The following is a 21,105-nucleotide window of genomic DNA, read 5'->3' on the forward strand; positions in this document are numbered from 1 at the left end:
GGAGGGAGGTCGAAGTACCAGTAGTGATTGTGGTGGTGTGGGTGAAGTGTCCATTTGTCCGGGCTGTGATTCTCAGTGGTATGGTAGTTATGTACAGGTGTGCTTTGGCAACTATGCAAGATGTGACGTGGCAGTTATGTTATGACACAGGAATTCTCCATTCTGTGATCTGATGTGATCATCCTCTATTTTTACATGATGCTGATTTTCACACGATGACTTGGTCTTTGGAACCTATTTAGTGAGGAATGAGTGTATGTATTGATAATAATATTCTCTCTCTATGATTTTGTATATTCCAAAGTTTCTCTAAGGAAGTCTTACTCTCATAATCAGCATCAACATTATTTAAAGCTAGGCTTCAATGAGAAAGCTCAAAAGATGAAGCTAGAAGAGCATGTTAATTCACTTCCTCATGCATCAAATACTTCTTGAGCACCTACTCTATACTCCAAAACCCAACCAAACAAGACTCCCTGCCATCAAGTCAGTGTTGACCTATATTCGCCCTATAGGGCAGGGGAGAACTGCCCCTGTGAGTTTCCAAGACTGTCACTCTTGATGGGAGCAGGAAGCCGGTCTGTCTCCCACGGAGTGGCTGGTGGGCTCGTGGCCTGATAGCTGGCAGTCCAACTGGTCACCACAATGTCATCAGGGAGAGAGCAGTGAACAATATAACAGAGTGCTACCCTTCCCCTCCCCCACCCTGCGCGGAGCGCCTATGCCAATGGGTAAAGACCATCTGTGAACAAATGACTTGGTAAGGATATAGTATGAGGGAGAGTGTATGTGCCTCATTCAATAAACAAAGTAGGAAAGTCAGAAAGGGAGGGCCTGAGTGGAGGGTGCTATTTTATTGTAAGCAGCCAAGACAAGCTTCAATGATAAGGAAGCTAAATGGAACAAGGGGCTTGCAGACATGCAGGGAAGAGCATTTCTGGCAGAGGGAATGGCAGGCGTCGGAGACAGGGACTTGCCTGGAGCATGCCCAGGAGCCAGCAGAGCTGGGGTGCGGGAAGCACTGGAGAGAAAAGTGGAGAGAGTTGTAGGAAGAGAGTGAAAGGTCAGGTGGTCCTGAAAGCTGTAGGGCACTGTGATGAAGTTTGCTTTTACTCAGAGCAAGGTGGGAATTGGGGCTTTTCTACAGAGGGGTTATACGGCTTCTGGGTTTTGCAGGTGCGTTCTGGCCAATCTGTGAAAACCATACAGTGGATTCGGGGAGTGTTCAGGAGGCTATCGCCATAATCCAGGAGGGAGCCCAGGGAGACTGGGTTGGGGTGAAGAGAGGAAAGTGGTGAACACTCAGGATCCGGATCTCTTTTGGAGGCCGAGATGTTGGGATGTACTGATGGCATGGGATGTGGAGAAGTAGAAAATTCAATGATGAGTCTACATTTTGGCCTGAGCAACTGGATGAATGGAACTCCTGTTAACTGAGAAGCAGAGGAGATCAGGGGGGAGCAAGTGAGGGAAGAAAGACTGGGAGCTCAGTTTCAGAGAGTCTAATTTTGAGACGTCAACAGCGCACGCCGACGTCCGAAAGTAACAGGGCATGCTAAGGAATCTGTAGTCTAACCCAAACCAACAGCTTCTCAAGATACTGAGAAAGAGGCTGAAGAATGAATGTGCTAGAAGACCGTGGCTACATAGTCCAGGACCAAGAAGGGGAGAGGCGAGGGGAGGAAGCAGAGATGAGTAATATTTGAGGACATCGACTTGACCAGACGCAGTAGGAGATGAGATGGCAAAGCTGAGAGAGGAAGGGCCAACCAGGACACATTCTCTAGCAATCTGTCACCACAGGCTATATAAAACAAGTGCCAGGCCAAGGCCCGGTCAAGGACCCACTTCCAAAATGGCACCCAAGACATCAGACTGCAAGGGCCTGAGAGGCACTACAGTGGTTCAATGAAGTTTGGATAAGAAGTAAAATAAAGATATTGTACTCATTAGATATTACTTAACAACACCTCAGTTTCCATCTCCATCCTCAGCACTCTGGACAAGTCACAAACAAGCGGAGCCCGGCGATTCCCACGCAGCAGCTCTCCCACCGTGACCTTCTTCTGGCCGTGACTTGCTCTCTGCGACAGCTGTGAAGCCGTCGTCCGCTGGACTACATCTGCTGCCCAAAGCAACACCTAATGCACTCGACAGGATTCCTGGCCCAAATGGCAAAAGCAGACATGCTATGGAAGAGGGGCTTTGCCGGTGTTTTCTTCCCCTGTCACGATACGGACATCTTTGACCTCACGCAGCTGTTCGTTGAAAGTAGGAAGGTTGACATCAGGGGCTCTCAAATGGGAATGTCCGGTGGAAAAATCAACCATCCACACTCCTTTGGGGCTGGGGACAGGAAAGCAGAATGCCTCACACTTCAGCAAGCGGCCCTCGTGGTCCTGGTTGCTATGAGGCATTGTCTGTGGAGTCCATTCAGACTCAGTGGCCCCGTAGAACCGAGCACCGTGCTCCATGGGCTTTCCTATGCTGGCCGCTTCCCCAGAGTTGGCCTGCAGGCCTCTTGTCCCTCGGAGACACTGGCTGGGTTGGAAACTCAGGGCACTTGGTTCTCAGTGGAGGGCTTAAACTACTGTGCCACCGGTGTGCCTTCAAGTGTTGGCATTATTTGAAGATGGTGAGAAGGCCCACGTTTAAAGAATAACAGTGGATCTGTGAAACGCCTCCTAATGGGGACGAATCTAGAGGACATTATGCTAAGTGAAATCAGGCAATCACAAAGGACAAATCCTGCGTGAGAACGCTATTCTTAAAAAAATCCAGAAGTCTCAACACTAAAAGAAGCAGACTTTGATGGTTACCCCAGTGGCGGTAGGAAGGAAGGGAAAGCGAAGAGAAGGCTAGTGGGTAAACTAAAAACACACTGCCAAATACCAGAAAAACAAGACAAAACCCCAACTCACTGCCATCAAATTGATTCAGATTCATGACAACCCTGTAAGACAGGGTGGAACTGTCTCCATGGCTTTGCAACTGTCCACAGGAGGAGAAAACCTTATCTTTCTCCCAAAGGAGCGGCTGGTGGTCTCAAACCTCTGACCTTGAGGATCACAGCCCAATGTCACCAAGGCTCCTCACTGCCATGTAGTGGATTGCAACTCACGGTGCCCAGGTTACGAGGTGGGTGGTTACATGTAAGATCAGCAGCCACCAGCCATTCCTTAGGGGAAGGTGTGGCTCTTTATTCCCCCCAAGATTTACAAGCTTGGACACTGGAAGGGGCAGTTGTGCTCAGTGCGATGGAAGCATTACTGAGGCTAGAAGGTAGACAGGTGTTAACTTGGGTGAAGGAGAAGACAATATCCAACAGGAGGGACATGGGTAAAACATAACAGAAATGGGGCAATACGGGAAAGTTTGAGGAGTTGCTGAATATAAAACTGATGATCTTCTTTGTAAACCTTCACTGAATTCATTCAAAAGGTTTTTAAAAATAGTTGATAAAGTTTCTATTTATATTTTTACTCTTTTTTGTTTAATTTGATATATTAATTACGGAGCGAGGGACTCAGAGAAATCTTTCTAAAGCATAAATCAGAATATGTCCTTTCCAAAATAAACCCCCCAAGGCATCTTAGTGTGCTCCAAGTGCCTCATCCTGGACTTTGAGAATCTTTATGGACCAGTCCATGCCTTTCTCTCACATCTCATCTATTCTCCCCATGAGGCAACAGAGGGAGGTTCTGTGCTAGAATTCCTGGTTTCCATGCAGGAGATCCAGACTCAGTTATTGCCACTGTGAAGCTACCATCTGTCAGTGGAAAGGCGTATGTTTTATGATGATCAGATTTCAACAGAGCTTCCAGACTAAGATGGACTAGGAGGTGGTGCCTGATGACCTGCTTCAAAGATCGAACCAATGAAAACACCGTGACTACGAGCATACACACCATCCTGTGAAAAACAGCGGCACCTTCCCTCTCCCCACACTAATTACACCGGAGTCACTATGACCTGTTTTTTCCCTGTTCTTTGAATCCACTCAGCTTATTCCTCCCTCTGGACTTGTGTATTCACTCTTTCTTCTGCCTGGCATGATACACTCACCCAGATGGTTGCAGGCTGGCTCTTCCGTACCCCTTACGCCTTAGCGCCAATGCCGCTGACTCAAGACAGTCCCTCCATTTCTTCTTGAGCGGCAGCGCTAGTCCTCGCGTTACCTGGATCTAGTTCTCTTGCAGCATTTTGTGCTGTCACAATGAATTCAGCTTCTTAATTTTTTTGTTTATGGTTTCTGTACAGGTTTTATTTGGGGTTTGTACTCCCCAGAGCTGAGCTTAGTGCTGGCTTCCAGTAGACATGTAATACCTGCTTGTTGAAGGAGCAGCTGGTGGGTGAAAGGCTAGAGAGATAGCCTACACAACATTTTCTGTCCTCTTCAATAAGCTAGGACTAAAAACTGGATGGTGAGATTTTAAAAAACAAGAACTCACTCTACTTCCTCTCTTTGTCTCCGGGGTAGCATAGCAATTTCTCAGTAACTAAGTAGTGGACAAAAGTGTACATGGCCCAAGAGCTTTCAAAGGATGCTGTACACACCATGAGCTGACGCTTTCCTGCATCTCCATGTGACCAGTTAAGTGTACGTGTGACACCGGCTTTATATGCTCAGCACATCCTAGTGGAATGAAGAAAGGATAGAAAATGGGGAAGGTAGAAAGGAACCCATCAGAACTGTGATGAGAGCATTTCTGACGCGTTTCAAATCTGGGCCCTCAAATCTCGGTGTCAGAGGCTCCCTTGTCCCTTGGCTACACAGAGGAGGCAGAAAACATCAGTGCGTCAGTGAATGGCCCACTTCACCCTTCATCACGGGCGCAGGAGGCAGGGTGTAGAAATGAGTTTAGAAAGCCATGGCTCCTTTCCATACCGCCCTGAAGGATAGAACCGATGTCACAGCTGATAGCCCAGAAAGATGGTGACCAAAGCAGTTTTGTGCACATTCAATTAGCCATGAAGCCTTAACTGTTTCTTCAATATGTGTTGGAAACGAATTCTTTATTCCTGGAGAAGGAATGAAAAATGTGCAGAGACCTGGAGAAGGACATCACGCATGGTAATGGGGAAGGGCAGCAGGAAAGAGGAAGGCCCTTTTTCAGAGGAAGGTTGGCCTGACCCAGGCAGGGCTTCACTCTGTTGTGCACAGTCAGAACCCACTGGACCGCCTCCAAGGGCAACAGCAATGACAATGTCATCTCTTCTCCCAGATCAATTGGACGTCCCACAGTTGTCGATTTGACTTGTGTGTTACATCTGGAGAAGCTGACAGTTGTGTTGCTGACCTGGGCATTTGCTAGGAAGAACTCATCGGTGTTGCAAAATTCTACCAGGCGACCCCCCAGCTTTGATTCTAGCACCAAAGCTGTATTTTACAACCACTATTCCTTCCTCTTTGTTTCCAACTTTTACATTTCAATTGCCAATAATTATCAATGCATCTTGAATCCCTGTTGGATCAACTTCAGACTGAAGAAGTTGGTAGATATCTTCTATTTCTGCATCAGACTAGTAGTCGAATTGACTGGAATTCCTTTTATATGGATTGTCCCATCACAGACAGCATTGTACTGGAGATAGAGCTTGAAGTGTCCTTTCTGAGGATGACTATACCACCATCTCTTTTGAATCTGTCTTTCCAGCCATGGTCAATTATAATTTTGTGATTTGAAATAGCCAAGATCAGTCCATTTTAGCTCACCGGCACCTAACATATCAATCTTCATGTGTTCATTTCCTTTTTGACAACTTCCAATTTTCATAGATTCATACTTTGTACATTCCAAAGTTCTGATTATTCATAGATGTTGCAGCTGTTATTTCTTACTTTGAGTCATGCCCCATGAGCAAATGAAGGACAAGATGGATTTTCTCCTTCCATTTCAAAATGGTCAATTTGACCTTAAGAAGGCGGCTCTTCCTCGGTCCTATTTTGAGGGCCTTCCAACCTGACGGGCTCATCTGTTGGCACCATCTCTGACAATGCTCTGCTTCTCTTCATGGGTTTTCAGCGTCTGACAATGTTTCGATGCAGTCCATATGTCTCTCAGAGGCTAAGTCTCTCAGTGGTGGAGAGCCTAGTTCTTCTTCATAGTCTCTTCTTAGTCTGGAAGCTCTGCTGGACCCTTTCACGCTGGATGACCCTGCTCGTATTTGAAATACTGTTGGCATAGTTTCCAGCATCCCAGCAGCACACAAGCCATCAGCGTACCACAAACTGACAGGCAAGTGGTGGTACATCATATATATGTTTAATTATGTAGCTATTCATTATACTTGTGTGTTGTATTAGATGTCCAGAAAAGTGAAGCCTAGGCCAGTTCTCTTGGAGTGGGAGTTTGAGATCGGGTATGCCATCTTCGGAGTTAGACCTCCCTCCCTGGGCCCTCCATGGCCGAACATAAAGATTACTTGGCACGAGAGACTTGGAGAGGAACCCTAATGGTGCACCGATTCAGCACTGGCTGCTGTCATAGGAGGGAGGTGTGGCCATCTGTCGCTGTACAGATTGCAGTCTCGGAAACTCTATGGGAAGGTTCCACTCTGTCACCTGGAGTCAATATGAGTCAGAGATGAACTTCATGGCACTGAACAATAAGCCTCAAGAGTGATTTGGTTTCTGAACACAGCAATACAATATCAGCTGGGAACGTGGAAGGCGGGTTGGCCGCTTTAAGAGAGGGCGGTCTAATCTCTGGGAAGCTTGCTTATCCAGTGGTGGTGTGCGAGTGAGTGATGATGTGCTTGTGATGCCAACTGCCATATTCGATCCTGGTGACCCCATGCACAACCGAACAAGATACTCTCCAGGTATGTGTCATCGCCACAATCAGTTCCACACCTGTTGGTTTTCATTGGATGATTTTCAAAGGGGATCACTAAGCCTTTCTTCCTGGTAACAGCTTAGTCTAGCGCAGTGATTCTCAATCTTCCTAAGGCCGCAACCCTTTACTACAGGTCCTCATGTTGAGGTGACCCCCCCCAAACCATAGCTGTAATTTTGCTACTGTTATGAATTGGGTGACCCCGTGAAAGGGTCGTTCGACCCCCAAAAGGGTCATGACCGCTGGTCTAGACCTCCACTGAAGGCTTTCCGTATCATAGCAACTCAGGTAGCCATTTAACAAGGTCTTCCTGGACATGAAGCCTTGGTCCAGAAGCTTGCTATCACTTACAGAATAAAACCTACTCTGCTAAATCAGTGGTTGGAGTTTTGGGTCCACTCCCATCTCCCACGACAACCCTTCACCCGCTCACAAGTTCCAGAACACAGGCTCAGGTGTCATAGGTCAGGATATGAGCCAACCTGGCCCATTGCCATCAAGTCAATTCCTACTCTGTAGGACAGAATAGAACGCTCCTTCAGATTTCTGAGACCGTGCATTCAGCAATCATAGCCCATGTGATGAGTGGCGGAACTCATTCTACCTCCAGGGCTCCTTTAACTTCGGACCCAAGACCCAAGCCCACTGCCATCACTCGATTCTGACTTGTAGCGGCCCCACAGAGGGTCTCAGGCTGTAAACCATTTCAGAAGCAGCCACATCTGTTTCCCACAGCATGAATGGTGGGTTGATCCGCCAACCTGGCAGTTAGCTGCTCACCCGACAGTGTCCCACCAAAATGTCACCTGCTGAAGCTACCCCGGGGCTCTTCGCAGAGTGAGCATTCTCCTCTCTTGGACTCCCGTGGGGCTTTGGAACATCAGCTGGGAAGCAGAAGGGGAAGACAGCTGCTCTAAGATGCACGGCCTCCTCTTTATGAAGCTGGCTGCTCTGGGGGAGGCTGGTGGCGGAGCCTGCGACATCATCGCCTTCATCTCCCTGCCAACCTTGGCAGCACTGATTACATTCTCTTTCATTCTTTTTACCCTTCTGTTTTTCTGCAGGGGTAGGGTGGGGGGGTAGAAATAGTTTCTCCACAAGATTGCAAGCTCCTTGTCTATAGCAGCCATTGGCCTGTCTCCTGGACCTGGCCACATCCCTGACCCCAGGTTGTGTGCAAAAATATCCTGAATTGAAAAAATTCATTCTCAGTAGCTGCACTTAAAAAAAAAACTAAACTGAAATGTGAAGGGAATTAATTGTCTAGTGTAGTCGACCCTCCCTACAACCCTTACACAGCCACGATAGCTGCAACTCTGAAATTCACCACCATTGTGTCGATTCTAATTCAGAGTGACCCAATAGGACAGAGTTGACCTGCCTCTGTGGGTTTCCAAGACTATAACTCTTTATGGGAGTAGAAAGCCTCATCTTTCTCCCTCAGACTGACTGGTGGTTTTGAACTATTGACCTTGCAATTAGCAACTCTCCCTGTAACCTACTTTACACCAACAGGGTAGTAGCTCCTCATAGCTATAAAGGATCCTGACAGGGCCTGCCCACTGCTTTTGGACTTTATTTCAGTTGCTTTGTCTAGGATGGAAGAGAAGGGTTAGGCCAGGATTTGACATAGGGTACTTCTGATTCCACGTGGGATCAGCCAAATCATGACAAAATAGTATGTATTTTAAAGAGGGGAAAATTCACTGCCATTTGGCTTTATTAGACAGAGCTGTAATTCTGGAAAAGCATGAACATTAGGACTGACATAATTTGGTATAAAAACTCAGACTGTCCTCCAGTATTATAAAAAATCAGTAAGTTTGATATGGAGAAATACAGACTGGTCAATACCTCAAATCCAGAGTGAGACTTGACTGTGATTATAGAGCTAAAACAGATGCAAATGTACATTACCTACCCTTTCAGATTCGGATGTAATACTGCTACAGGATATGTAAAATCATCATACCTGCTATTACATTTTAAAGAAAGAGGGGGAAATATCCACCGTAAATATTGAGAGACTGAAAATCCTCTCCATCTAATAACAGGGCCCAGGTGTCTGAAGCATTGGGCTGCTAATGGAAAGGTCAACAGTTCAAAACCACCAGCCACTGCAAGAGAAAAAGATGACGCTATGTACTCCCATAAAGAGTTCCAGTCCCCCCCCCCCCAAACTATCATGATCCAAATTCTACCTTGCAAGTCTGGCTAGACCAGAGGATGTACACTGGTACAGATAGGAGCTGGAGACACAGGGAATCTAGGACAGATGATACCTCCAGGACCAGTGGTGAGAGTGGCGATACTGGGAGGGTAGAGGGTGAGTGGGTTGGAAAGAGGGAACCCATTACAAGTATCTATATGTGACCTCCTCCCTGGGGCACGAACAACAGAAAAGGGGGTGAAAGGAGACGTGGGACAGGGCAAGATATGACAAAATAATAATTTATAAATTATCATGGGCTCAAGAGGGAGGGGGGAGTAGGGAGGGAGGGGAAAAAAGAGGACCTGATGCAAAGGGCTTAAGTGGAGAGCAAATGCTTTGAAATTGATGAGGGCAAAGAATGTACAGATGTGCTTTACAGAATTGCTATATGTATGGATTGTGATAAGAGTTGTATGAGTCCCTAATAAAATGTTAAAAAAAAAAAAAGAGTTCCAGTCTCAAAAACCCACAGGGGCGGTTCTACCCTGTCCTCTAGGGTCACTGTGAGTCGACATCAACTAGATGGCAGGGAGTTTGCTTCAGAGCCTCTTTTCCGGGGTCTGCAGACAAGTCCATGAAATGTACTGCACCTTCTGAGCTCATCGATTGAGTTTAAAATGAGAGAAAAAGGATAACTTCGTTAAAGTAATTTTTAAAAAGAGAAAATCCAGAGTTGGGAGGGATCTGCCCAACCTTTCCTGTCAAGTAAGAGTGTTGGCTGACAGCAGGTTTCCAAAGGCCAGTACTTGGACTAGGGCCAGGCTCCTGCCGCAAATGAGTCACCTTGTAAGATCATTAACCAGACAGATTGCCAGACCCTGCCCCTGGAGGTTCTGAGTCAACCCACCTGGCCGGGAGGTGCTCAGCTCGGAGGCAGTCTCCAGACATGAGATTCAAGGGGCCCATGACGCCAGGGTGCAGGCCTGCCCCTCATCCTGGGACAGTCAGCACGAGGATGAAAATGGCCTGGGACCTCTGTGCTATACATTTGGGTCACCAGGTGCTCCGACACCTCAGTTTATGGAGGCACCCATCTCGTGGCCAACAGCTCCAGCTGTCTCAAACTCATCCATTCATTCACAGTATCAGTATTTCCTGGGCCCTTGCCGGGCTCTGCAACCATCATTAAGGACAGGCTCCTTTTCATTCTAGTGAGGCTAGCAGGCCAGTGTACAGAGGTACAACCCAGGCATGGTGGGGGAACAGCAGAGGGTTGGGGGAGCAGCTCACCCAGATTTAGGGGAGCCAGCTGATGCTGACAGAGGAGGGAAGGTTCATCTAAGCAAGAGGCAAAGACTTATTTTGATCCATCTTCTGGGATGGGAACATTTCCACATCCAGCTAAAATCAACAAACAACTAGCCGGAAGCTGGAAGGCAATGAAGAGGATCTCCCCGAGCAGCCTCCCAAGCGGTTCCAGACACAAGGCTGATGGCTGAGATTTGGTGACCGCACCACAGGGACCCAAGGCGTTAGCCATCTGGGAAGCTGGCAGCTCTCTGAACTAGCCTTGCCACGCTTCTGTGAATGGAAAATCATTTTAAAATAAAAAGTGAAAAAATTAAATCATTGGTACAGAGGAGATAGGGTCAAAACCAATGCACTGAGCATGTGGGCACATTTGAGAGCTATTTAGGGGGTAGAATGAAGAGAGTTGGGGACTTAACTGAATGGCAGGGAGCATGAAGGGGGGGATGCTTTGGCCAACAGGGCTGGTGAGCACCAGGTCCTGAGATAGAGAAGGAGAAGGTGAAGTTTGGAGGAAAGAGAGTGAAATGTGAAAACGGGGAGTTGAGCTGCTTGTGGATGCTGTAGGAAGAGGTGGTGACAGGAGCTTGGATGGCTAGATCTGGGGCTCACAAGGTGGGGATGCCCTGGATACAGAAATCTGGGAGTCACAAGGCGTCCAGGGCGAAATCATGAGCAGAGGAATAATTGAAATGATCTAAGAAAATGGAGTACGTTGATGGAGGTGGTATGCTGAGTGACACATTTAAAAGCAGCAAAGTCAGTGGTTCTAACTTCCAGGGCCTCCGTGGGAGAAAAAACCCTGTACAGATTGCAACCTCAGAAAGCACCCCAGGCAGTTTTCCAGCGGAAGTCTACTTGCCGCACACAACAGCCTAGGTACAGGAAGGAGTTCGGTTGCGTCGTAGCTCGGCCTTCTGGCTTTAGGAAACTTCACGGCATTTCAATAGGTCCATTAAGGAACATCTGTAAAGATGGAAGCTTCCGAGGCTGCCAATGAACAGCCCCCAAGCATCCCAAATACAAAATGGCCATACCCTCGTTCACTCTTACACACTCTTCTCGGCCTCAGAGAACTCTTTGCCCCTGCTTCAAACTTACCATGTTCTCTCCGCTCTGTGGCTGCACACCCGCCTGTCAGGGATGCTTCTCTCCACCTGGACCGGTCCGTCGTACCTGGGAAGCGCTGCAGCACCTGTGCTAACTCACAGTCCTTTGCTGTGAGCTCTCGCCACTGTCTCAGAACCCCTGCTAGGTTTGCGGTGGTCCCCAACCCCCTACACATCTCACGTCTAGCCAGGAGGGCTGTGACGCTGGCATAGCTGCTTCCCCACTAGATGGTGAATTCTGGCAGAACGGCCGTCTTGGGTTTCTAATCTTGGCACCCCCTACACCTTCCACACTGTGGGCAGACGACTTTGCTGAAGGCCCCATGCCTTCAGTGGGTTTGCCTGACCAGGACCACCTGGCCAAGCCAAATCAGGCCGACCCCTCCTACCTAGCCCAAAGCAGCACTTCCCCTGCGGTCAAGTATGGGCTGCCAGGGAATTTCCAACCTGCTGTCCTCTGTGGCCTGGTCTCCCTGGGTGGTCTCCAGGCTAGGCCCAGGCAGGCCAAGAGAGCTCCCAGGCTGATCTATCTGGGTCTGCAAACAGAGGCTGCTGGCTGGCCAGTCCCCGGGCCACAATGCTGCATTCAGCAGCTGCAGTGGGGTGCCGTGTGTGTGTGTCCATGTCCAGCAGGGCCCCATAAAAATGTCAAGCCCGTGCAAAGGCCAGAGCTCCTTGGCTCTTTTTTCTCCTCGTCTGTGGTTTTCATTTCAGTCAACTGTCTCCTTAAAATAGGCCCTTCCCTCTTTCCTTCAAGGATCCCTCTCTTCCCGACAGGCAGGGTGGAACAGAGGCCGGGAGAGACACCACACAGGTCTTCATGGGAACATGAGCTTACGCGGCTCCTAGGAAGAATGTGTCTGACGTCATCCCTTCTTTCCCGAGATGAGGAAGCGGGGGCCTGGAATCAGAGCAGAGCTGGCCAGAGAGCCTGCGAAAACTGGCACAAGGTGGAGGAATGGAGCCCAAGGCAGACCCCACTTGGGTCTCCGTCCACTGCCTGCCTCGCCCTGCTCCTTCAGGTTTATTGTCCTTTGGCAACAGAACAAACACTGATATTCCCGGGAGCCTCCCCCCTTCTGTCTCCTTCAAAGAGCACCAACCATTCCAAGAGGTCCTTTGCCCATCCAAAGGGACTTCTGCACAGGACAGAGGCGGCAGAGAGGGTGACCACACTGGACGGTCCCCGGGGGAAGCCACAGCTCAGGGGCTGTGATAGAGATCAAAATGGGCCCAGGGCTTAATTCTTGACTCTGTATCTATAGGGCCCAAGGAGTCCTTTTCGTTTGTGCTGTAAAAATAGGCTGGAGTGGTTGGGGGAGGGGAGGGAGAGTGCTCGAAGTCTTTTAAAGCTCAAGCCAACAAGAGCCATAGGGACCACCAGCTCTGTCACGTTAGTGGGAGGGGATCCTGTCAGCACTTTTCTTCAGCTTCCTTACTCCATGACACTCCCCAAAGCAAGCCTGATGCTGGATAAGCTGGTCCCTCTCCTAGGCGGCTTCAAGGTAGCTCACCCCAACTGGCCACCTGATTCCCCTGTCTGCTTTGACTTTCCTTGCTCCTCCCCCTCCACTTGATTGACAACGCACCCGCACTGCTGGTTGGCTTTCCCTGGAATTCCCTCCCCCGCTCCCTCCCCTGCCCCCATGTGTTTCCCTCTCTGTTCCTGTGAGTCCTACCACTGCTGCTGTGGCCTGCCCAGGGGGGTTCAAGGTGGTCATCTTCACAGAAGCAGGGTTTGCCTGCAGACCTCCGGATGGGTTCTAAGCACCCACCTGGCAGCTTGCAACTGCTCATTTACTTAACTGTCTGTGCCCCTGGCGCCTTTCTTCCCACGCCATTTCCCCAGTCGAATCCTCCCACCGACCCTCCAAGACCTCCACCTGCCGTTTGTGTGGCCCCTGGTGGCCCGCCTTGAGAGTCACTCTCCATCCAGTCCACTGCCACCCGTTGGTGACACAGCCCTCCGTGAATCCCTTCTCGGTGCCATTCCATGCTTGCTCCCTGGAGCCCACCCCAGTGGGGAAGACGCGAAAGGGACCACGGAAACCCAGCATGGCCACTGCCCGGAGAGTTCGATTTGATTCTGAAGACAAGGAGACGCCCTGACTGAGTGACCATGCATCGCCAGGGCAGTTCTTAGGTGAGAGACATGCGAGGGTGTGAGTGCAGGGGCGAGGCGTGCTGGGACTTGTGGAAGGTGAAAGAATTAATTGGGAGATTGCTGCATAATTCAGCAAGATAAGCCAAGCTTGCCCCAAGGGAGTAAGGGAGGAGGAGAAAGATGAGGTGGAAGTGACAGGAAATAGTGTTTGTAGCAGGGACTTGAGTAGGTTTCAAATCCCGTGATTTTTGGCTGGTGGTGTCCAAGATGGTCTTGGGAAGGAGGGAGCAGCACTGCATCTAAGGAAGGGCCAAGAAGACAGATGTGCGGTCTCATCCAGGCGTGTGGAGCGCGGAGTCCCTACTGGTCCTTAAGGTCAGGGGCAGAAGCAGAAAGGGTTGCCCTCAACCCCCTTTTTCCTCCCTTGAGTGTAATCTATTCTCCTTTGCTTTGTGAATCCACGGATGATTGAAATTTCAAAACAGCCTCGAGGAGTAAAGATATGGCCGTCCTATTTATAGGGCAGCGTCTACTCATTCTTATTTCCCACTCTTGTCAGCTGACCCCTACTTCTCCACCCACAGTGGCAGTGCTGGCACTGGGGGCACACGACCACCATGCTGCCCCTCCATCCTCCTACCCATGAGTGTGTGCAAGAAGCGTCCACCTAGGACTTGCGAGTCTGTGCCCATGGCTTTGGGCAAGCCTCTTCCTTGTTCTGACCTTGAGCTTTCTCTTTTGTATACAGGCGAAGGTTGGATGACAGAATCTGAAAGGCCGTCTCTAAGGCGTCTTTCGACTGCCTCTGAGAAGTAGCCTGAGAAAATTCTAATGGTAAGAGCCACGCGATCCTACCCACTCTGCCTCAAGGGGAAAGAGTGTGGTGAACTGATCGTCTCTGAAGACACTCGAGCCATGAGAGAATGACTCACGGACGTCTAGCTCCTCCCAAGGAGCACAATGGTCCTTACAGTCTTTCCCTGACAAACAGCACGTGCAGGAACCTCTCAGTGGTTCTTCATGACCAATGCTTGTGATGCTGGCAAAGGCACTGCGGCCGTGTGTCCTGTAAGATGCTCAGAGAAGACTGAGATTTCTGTCGTTGTTGATGCCTGAAGCAGAAGGGGATGTGGACGGACTAACGTGTCAGACGGCCATGACGTCCGCGGTGAAGGAGCTGTTCGGTGCTGTCAGGTCAGTTTGAACACATCGCAACCCCAAGAACAATGGCAGCGGACCCGCCCGTCCTCGGCCCTCCTCACACTGGTTCTTATGGCTGAGCCTATTGTTGCAGCCTCTGTGTCCATCCATTTCGACAAGGCCCTTCTTCTTCCTCTTCACTGCCCCTCTGCTTGACCTTCTCCAGGGACTGGTTCGTGGTGGGAAGACCAATTGGCCTTGGGGATGTTTGACTCTTTGCCAAAACCCTGGGAATGGGATTGGCAGCCCAGCATGAATTGGTTTGAATCCTGGCCCAGCGACCTAAGACTTATATGACCTTGAACCCTCACGCAACCTCTCTTGGCTTCTTCAGTTTCATCTGCAAAATGAAGATGGTCTCCCCAACTTTGGGGAGTAATTGTGAGGATAAAGTGAAGAAGTGTTGGCGGGAGACCTGGCACATAGAATGACAGCAATAAACGTGGCAACTCTGAGCCTCTGTAGTCTGAGAACTCCTTCTTCAGTCACTTCCCACTCCTCCTCTTCCAGCCCAGGGCAGGCTGTCAGTGGGGGAGCAGAGGTCACCCAGTCAGGGCCATGGCCTGATTGTGGCATCTCTGTGTGCCAGGAGGGAGGGAAGCCCAACCTCCCTGACACTCAGAAGCCAGCCTGCTTCCTGCAGCTGTCATGCCTCTCCTCTGCATCTGCTGGAGCTAGTGGCATGCACAAATGCAGGTCACGTTTGATGGACTGGCCTGTCAAAGCTGGCTGCGCGGAACTGTTTGGAGGTGCGGGTAGCTGAGAGCCTGCAGCCCTCTGGGGTGGACACCTCTCAATCACCGATCCCCTTTGTTGGCATGGGCTAATCCTGTTTGCCTGCCCCTTCTTAACCTCCCAGGGGCAGGGCGCTGCTTGGGGTAAGCTGGGGTTTGAAGGAAATCCAGTTTATTTTCAGGTGTCAGACATTAGCAGGATGGCTTCCATGTTGGAGTCAAGACACCTGGCAGGGTCTCAGCCCTCCTGCAGCCTCCGCCCACAGATGTGGGGGTGGAGGTCAGATGGTATGCTTGGGAGACAGAGAGAGACTCCGGATTGGGTATTAATTGCCCTGGAGTTTAAAAGGATGAGTTCAATCATGGGTTTTCCGGTCAATATTCATCGACTTACCACCTACTTTGCGCCTAGCTGGTGCTAGACTCAGACAAAGCTAAGGGAGGGGCAACAGGAGGGAGTGGGTTTTTGCTTGGAGAAACCAAGTCTAGAGAGGAAGAGAGGTGCTATGCATAGCTAAGCTGCAAAGGGAAAGGCAGGATGCCAAAGAGCAGCTCAGAAATCATGCTTTTGTCCTGGCGACACCTGCCTGCCTCCCAGGTCACCGGCCCCTCACATGGGCTTCTAAAGACATCTCAGGCACTTACCTGACGGTTTTATATACAGCCACGACACGCACTGACTTGTGCTAACCTACTAATCTGCACTGAATAGTTTCACTCACTTCTCACCACATCTTTGAACTCATGTGGAACTTCTCGGCAGATTAGGAGCACATTTTTTTTTTAAGTTTTATTGGCACTTCTTTCCCATATCACACAATTTAATAATTCAGTCCTATCAAGAAGAGTTTACAATCATTACCACAATCGATTTGGGAATGTTTTCTTCTCCCTTGTATTAATTGTTATTCCTATAATTTTTTAAATTGTGCCAAAAGCACGCACAACCAAACATTCTCCAACTCAACAGTGTCTACATGTATGATTCCGTGCCATTGATTTTGCTCTTCGTGTTGTACAACCTTCAATATTCTTTTCCAAATTATCCCCCCACCATTAACGTAAACTCAGTGCCCACTGAGCCACAACCGAACCTCCTTTACAAAAGGTTAAGTTAGGTTTCTTTTCTCACACCCCACCCCCAGTTTATTGACGTAATATTCAGAAACCATACACGTCCATAATTAAAGAGCTTTTCAAAAGAGTTGTATATACATCATCACAATCAGTTCTAATGCTCCCTCCCATATGCAATTATTTGCTCCCCAAATCCCCTCACCACGACCACCCACCCCTCGTCCCCGAAAGCATTACACCAGTGATTGTCTCTAGGCATCCACTCCTGTGCTTCACAAACTGAGAAACCTAACAGACACAGTAAAAAACAAACTGAAACAGAGAGAAGAAAGTAATAACAACGATAATATAGATATAAAATGATAATATATTAATATAGATATATATAAATATAGGTAATATAGATATATAGATATAAAATGATAATATAGATAATAAATGAAGAGTAATAATGAAAAGACCACTAGCAATATTTTAAAACCTAGAGAAGGAATTTCTGCCATGAATCAAGCTGGAAATATTTGAGCCTAAAGCAAATTCAGCTTAGGTTAAGGGGGAGGTCAATTGGCCAAGTATCATATGTTCTAGCCACCATTCTGTCTGACAATATAGCTGTTCTAGTCCCTTGCCTGTGGGTAGAGGGCATCTTCCAGAAGCTTCGCTAACTAGATACTCTGTAGATGGATTCTGGATTCCCACTGTCCTCCATAACCTTCTAAGAATTGGATGTTCCAAAGTTCTCCATTGGATTTGGATTTTCTTATTTGGATCACACAGGATGGTGTGCTTCTTCACTGTGGACATGGCGGACATCTCTCTCAGGTGGCTGCTTGTTCGAATACAAGCCTTCAAGACCCCAGACACTATTCTAGTTGATAGCTGGGCACCATCTGCTTTCTTCACTATACTTTTCTGTAGCACTCTTATCTTCAGTGATCTCTTTGTGAAGGCAAATATCAAGCAGGGCCATGTTCTCAGAACTAACTGTCCTTGAATTGGGTCTAGAATTATGTGGGAGCCCAGAATCCATCTGCTTGTTCCCAGGTTATGAATGACCCATTCTTAACTTGCTTATTAGGTAATCCACCCTGAAAACCCATTCTTAACTTGCAAACCCATTCTTAACTTGCTTATTAGGTAATCCACCCTGGTCTCCTATGAGTTAGAATCAACTCAAAGGCTTATACCTTGTGTTTATTATTAAGAGTTATAAAATAAGCTTAAAATGATTAACTAAATTATATTATGTTCACCTAGTTTTACGAATGAAGGGGCCTGGTGGTGTAGTCATTACATGTTGGGCTGCTAATCTCAAGGTCAGCAGTTTGAAACCACCAGCTGCTCTGTGGGAGAAAGACAGGACTCTCTGCTCCCATAAAGAGTTAGTCTGGGAAACTCACAGCGGCAGTTCTGCCCTGTGCTACTGGGTTGTTATGAGTTGCACCAGTTTGGTGGCAGTGAGTGAATGAGACCTTAATAAACAGATCTTTTGCTCATGTAAATAATTTTTATTATTTTTCATATAACTTACAAAAAAAGTTAGTTTGGGTACCTCTACAACATAACTTCTACAGTAACGTTAACTTCTGGTGGAATACACCACTTGGCAACCTGCGTGGATTCATCAGTACCAGACCACCTCGTGGGAATCCCAAAAGGCGTAAACATGGTACTCTGTGTCACATTAGCCAGTTCAGTTTGGCAACAGAAGGAGCACATGGGCAAACAATAACGATGATGCGAAGACCCAATTCAAATTTAGAATCATCAGAACTTGGAGTTTTGCCCCACTTGGACAGCTCTGTGACCTGCCCTCTATTCCCAGCTCCCCCAACCCACACAGAGAGACCCCAGTCCACATGTCCATGATCCCGAAGAAATCCCTCGGCTAAGGGTACCCACCTTGCTGGTGTAGCCCATCGTCCGCCCATACTTGAGCAGACAGACCTGCCTCTGCCCCTGCCCCTTGTGGTGGCTACTGTTTGGGAGGCCCAGGCCGTCAACAGAACAGCTGTGCAGATTCAAGGTGGCCCCATGGTCTTGGTCGCTTGCTCTCTTTGCTCCATGGAGCTCGGGTAGCTGTACAGAGCATAAGCTCCGGCCACAAATCTGAGAGCTGGGTTGCTGAACTGAACACAGCTGGGCAGGCAGGGCTGAAGAGCGAGCAACGTGGTCCTTCATCTAGCACCACCGCATCTGCCCGAGGCCAGGTAGGACATGAGCCTCCCGGTGACACAGGTCCCTAGCCCTGGGAGTCATGAGGCACGCCTTGTCCCTTACATTCCCGAGGGTTGGAAGCAGCAGTGCTTGTCAAGGCTGACATGCTCAAAGGGGCCCTTTACTCTTGCTCTAGGGAGGGGCCACAGGAAACGCCTGCACTTTGAATCAGAACACATTGGGCTCTCTCTCAGCTCTGCCACCACTTCCTCTGTCGCCAGGATGTACCCTGTCCCTGCCCTGGCATTCTCATTTAAGTTTCCCATCCATAAGATAAGGGTACTGGATGCAACCATTTCCAAAGCCCCGTTCCAATCTGAAGAGCTATAGTTTCCAACGCCTGAGAGGCATATGTCCACCTTTCTGCCAGCAGTCCTCAGCCCTGGCACTCACTAAAATCATCTAGAAAGCTTCCAGAAAGCCGCAGTGCCTCGGCCCTCCCCACAGAGATTCTGACTCAAGGGTTCTGGAGGGAGGCCCAGGCGAAGGCTCCCCAGAAGACTGGGCTGGCCAACCAGGGCTGAGACTCCTGTTAGAGTTGGCCCGGAGGCTCCCACCCTGCCTCGCTCAGAGGAAGAAGTCTAGCAGGGGAGCAGACCTCCTCTGTGCAAGGGCAGAACAGCTGGAGAGAGGCGAGACACTGAGATCCTGGGGCCGGGGTCTCCTGGTGACTCTCCAGGAAGATGTGAACAAATACAGCCAGTTTCCTGGCCTCCTGGCTCCTCATCTCCCCTCCTCCAGCTGAGAATGAGGGGGAGGAGGAGGTAAGCGGGCAGCTGTCTAATCCGGGGAGATTTTCCAGCAGTGGGGGGAGGCTGAGTTTTGGCTCTAGCTAGCCTCCTACCTCACAGCTGGAGCTGGAGCAGCCAGACTGAAGCGCTGGGGCTGGGAGCCCAGCTGCTGGCGCTTGTTCCCATGTGATCTCCCTGACAGCTGTGAAGCTGGAGAAGTGGCGAGCATATGTGTGTGTGAGTGTGGGAGTCCACGTGTGAGTATGGACTCTCCGCAGGGAAAAAGACCATGAAGAAGGGGAAATGCAGGGTCTTGGAAAAGCCAAACCATCTCAATGATTAGGTTTCAAGCCCTCCCCCACCCCAAACTGATCCTGATGTCCCCCACCTACACACACACACACCTGCAGGCTGTGCGTTGCCCCACCCCCACCTACACACACACACACACACACACACACCTCTGCAGGCTGTGCGTTGCCCCTCCTCCATTATCCCAGGTGCATCCGTGCTTTCTCCAGAGGAGGCTTCAATACCAGCCACACTGTCCTCGATTGCCTCCACCTGTCTGTCATTTTGGCACACCGTGGTGGCTTGGATTTTGCTGTGACCCTGGAAACAAGGCCACCAGCATTTCAAATATCTGCAGGGCTGGCCATGGTGAACGAGTTACGGCACAGCTTCTAGACTAAGACAAACAAGGAAGAAAGGCCTGGGGATCTTCTTATCAAAAATAGCCAGGGAAAACTCTACGGAGAACCCCAGACTAGTGTGAGATGTGCTGAGAACGGAGCCTCCTTGGGTGAAAAACCAAACTCACTGCCGAGTCAATGCAGACGCACTGACCTTACAGGACAAGCAGAACTGCCCTCGTGAGTGGCTGAGACTGCGCTTCTACAAGGGAGCAGAAACCCCGTCTCTCTCCCGAGGAGCGGCTTCAAACTGCAAACCCTGTGGCTAACAGGCCAGTGTATCATCACTACCACGAGAGGCCCCACTGACGTCAAAGAGTGCCCAGAAGACAGTAGCCCCAACAGCGCGTGTGGGCACGTCTGTGATCCTGGCGGAGGTGCAGGACCACATCAAGTTTCTATTGTGCAAAAGCCAGCCTGCGTCGGCACAGCTAACGACCTTGTTTGTTACCATGAGGCAGGTATTGTTCTAAATGGTGAACCGTTTGATTTAATGCTCACAAGGGCCCCACTGGCCCGGCTGGTGTTATGGTTTCCATTTTACAGACGAGGAAGCCACGGCATAAGAACTTTATAATTAATTGATTGCTAATAAAGAAACGGATAGCAATGTGGCGAGCAAGACTCACAGTCAGGCAGTCGGATGTGGAAATAGGAGCGCTTTGCCCGCTGCTGTCCGTGCCTCCGCTGCTGATTGCCGTGGAGGAGCACCTGCTGGAGTGCAGGTGGGCTCCTCCAGCCCTGACGGAGCAGTGCTCTTGCTTGCGGTGACATGCGTGTCATATTTTGACATTTGTTTAAATTGGGTGTGTGTGGGGGGAGGCTTTGCTCAGACAACACTGGCTGAGCTCATAAACCATAGCACCTGGCATTCCCCCTCCCCCTGCTTCCGGGGGAGGTGGGGCGGGGGCTGTGGGAGAAATCCCTCCAGGGGAGGAATTG

The sequence above is a fragment of the Tenrec ecaudatus genome, chromosome 8 (genome assembly GCF_050624435.1).
Source record: "Tenrec ecaudatus isolate mTenEca1 chromosome 8, mTenEca1.hap1, whole genome shotgun sequence".
Lineage (NCBI taxonomy): Eukaryota > Metazoa > Chordata > Mammalia > Afrosoricida > Tenrecidae > Tenrec > Tenrec ecaudatus.